We start from the raw sequence: 3,205 nt of genomic DNA, 5'->3' as shown, positions 1-3,205 counted from the left end.
ATGTTCAGGTGTATATCAGTGTGTAGTGTCTCTACTTTAAAGAGTCCTCTCCTGCTGATGTTCAGGTGCATATCAGTATGTAGTGTCTCTACTTTAAAGAGTCCTCTCCTGCTGATGTTCCGGTGTATATCAGTATGTAGTGTCTCTACTTTAAAGAGTCCTCTCCTGTTGATGTTCAGGTGTATATCAGTTTGTAGTGTCTCTACTTTAAACAGTCCTCTCCTGCTGATGTCCAGGTGTATATCAGTATGTAGTGTCTCTACTTTAAAGAGTCCTCTCCTGTTGATGTTCAGGTGTATATCAGTTTGTAGTGTCTCTACTTTAAACAGTCCTCTCCTGCTGATGTCCAGGTGTATATCAGTATGTAGTGTCTCTACTTTAAAGAGTCCTCTCCTGCTGATGTTCAGGTGTATATCAGTATGTAGTGTCTCTACTTTAAAGAGTCCTCTCCTGCTGATGTTCCGGTGTATATCAGTATGTAGTGTCTCTACTTTAAAGAGTCCTCTCCTGTTGATGTTCAGGTGTATATCAGTTTGTAGTGTCTCTACTTTAAAGAGTCCTCTCCTGCTGATGTTCAGGTGTATATCAGTATGTAGTGTCTCTACTTTAAAGAGTCCTCTCCTGCTGATGTTCAGGTGTATATCAGTATGTAGTGTCTCTACTTTAAAGAGTCCTCTCCTGCTGATGTTCAGGTGTATATCAGTATGTAGTGTCTCTACTTTAAAGAGTCCTCTCCTGCTGATGTTCAGGTGTATATCAGTATGTAGTGTCTCTACTTTAAAGAGTCCTCTCCTGCTGATGTTCAGGTGTATATCAGTGTGTAGTGTCTCTACTTTAAAGAGTCCTCTCCTGCTGATGTTCAGGTGTATATCAGTATGTAGTGTCTCTACTTTAAAGAGTCCTCTCCTGCTGATGTTCAGGTGTATATCAGTGTGTAGTGTCTCTACTTTAAAGAGTCCTGTCCTGCTGCAGCACCTCTTTTCACCCTCTGTCTGAAACCAGAGCCCAGTCTGCTCTGATTGGTAAGCTGATCGGCTCTTTTGGGATTGGTCAACCACTTAGAGATGTCCCACCCCTTATAGCGCTAGCCAATAGGAGCGTGAGTGTTCCATGGTGATGTCACTATGCTCTGGAAGTACACAAAGGAGTTCAAAATAAAAACGCCGATGCAGTATTTTATATAACTTAAAAAAACTTGGGGGAAAATCCTCAGAAAGAAATCCGCCTGCATTTATATTAAAAAGCACTATGATCTGTATATCTCTAAAAATAACTTATAATTATTATATTGGTAATTTTTATTATCATTATTTAATTAAACTTTAAAGAAGTCCTAAAATCCCAACATCTTTATTTATCTTTAATGTTTCCTTTTAGATTCAAAAGCAGTTTTCTGAGTTTGTCATGGATCAACTAAAGATTATTAAAATGTTTATATATGTTATATTTGACAAATGGCTGATCCCTAGCCGTCATAAGTCAACGGTTTCAGCCTGGAGTTTATTTTTTAAATGAAGGGACGAATAGAGGATCTCTGGGTGATTTATATGACGGTGTTTTCTGTGTTTTCCACAAAGTTACAGATCATTTTAAGGATTTATAAAAAAGTTTAGCAGTGAAAGTGTTGATCTTTGAGCCTGAAGAGGAGTAACAGAGAGAGGAGATACATTAGCAGCTGTGATTAGATCTCCATCAGAACAACACTCAGAGATTAAGGCCCCGTCCACACGGACACGAAACGAGTTGAATCCGCTAGTTCTCCATCGTAGAGACGGGTCGTCCACACGAAGCGACACGGAAACGCGGATTTGGAGCCCAAGATGTGTCGGTCTGAGGACGAAACGCTTGCGGCTCCGTGTGTACGCCCTATACGATCATTTCCTGATAACGATGACGCCACAGCCCCGCCTCTCCTGCTCACCCCTGTGTCATCGCTGATGCGTTTCGTCAGCAACAACAACAACAATGGCGGATCACAGGGTTGCGTTCGTGCTCCAGACGCTACTGACCATGATACAGATGTTAGTGGAAAATCTCCAGCTCCAGAGAACTACATGTTGCTAAATCCACCGTGGAGAATAACCAGAAGAGCAACCATGGCAACCATGCTCGGGGGTCTTCTTCGCTGCTTTTGGTGTATTTTGTGGCGGACGTAGGCCACAGCGCTACTTACAGGCCCGGCATATGTACTACAACGTCTCCAGCGGGTCGAGCGGTCTCGTGTTGACGGACACGTTTATTGAGCCGATTCCGTGTGCACGGAAGACTTTTTTGGTTTGTTTTCGTCTCCGTGTGGACTGAAGACGTTTTTGGTTTGTTTTCGTCTCCGTGTGGACGGGGCCTAACAGTGAAGCAGTTTGAAGAGTCTGAAGAGTCTTTATTTCCCTCGTCATCGTTTGTGATGAAACTGTGAATTCAAAATCTGTCAAAGAAGATCTATCTTTATTTTTCATTATAATTCAGGAAATAACAGAGAAAATACAGGATGATAAGGAGACATGGGAGATATGGGACATATGGAGACATGGAAGACATGGAAGATATGGAAGATATGGAGAAATGGGAGACATGGAAGACATGGGAGACATGGAAGATATGGAGACATGCGAGACATGGGAGATATGGAGACATGGGAGACATGGAAGATATGGAAGACATGGGAGATATGGAGACATGGGAGACATGGGAGATATGGAGACATGGGAGACATGGAAGACATGGGAGATATGGAGACATGGGAGATATGGAAGACATGGGGCATATGGAGACATGGAAGACATGGGAGATAAGGAGACATGGGAGATATGGGACATATGGAGACATGGGAGAAAAGGAGACATGGGAGGAGCACAAGCAAGTATAACACATATGAACTCATAACATGCTAAAAATAAACATTTGCACCAAATTCAGGACTTTGACAATTGATAAAAATGTGATATTTAATGTTATGTAAAACAAAGTGAGTCAAATCAAAATGTAATTTAAACCCGAGAGTAATATCCCCTTCTGTTTTACTTTATTAAACTAAATATAAACTTAAGGCACAAATTGGATAATGGATGGATATTAATAATTTAAACAAAAGGAGAATAACTTCGATGTTTTCAATGCAAAAAATCACAACTTTAAATCGAGCTGAAGAAGAAGAGGAGAGGTGGCGCCCCCTGCTGTTCACTGTGGCTCATTAAAGGTTCTTTAAGAG

This window comes from Notothenia rossii, assembly GCF_949606895.1.
Source record: "Notothenia rossii genome assembly, chromosome: 9".
Lineage (NCBI taxonomy): Eukaryota > Metazoa > Chordata > Actinopteri > Perciformes > Nototheniidae > Notothenia > Notothenia rossii.
Note: the sequence above shows the minus strand (reverse complement) of the source record.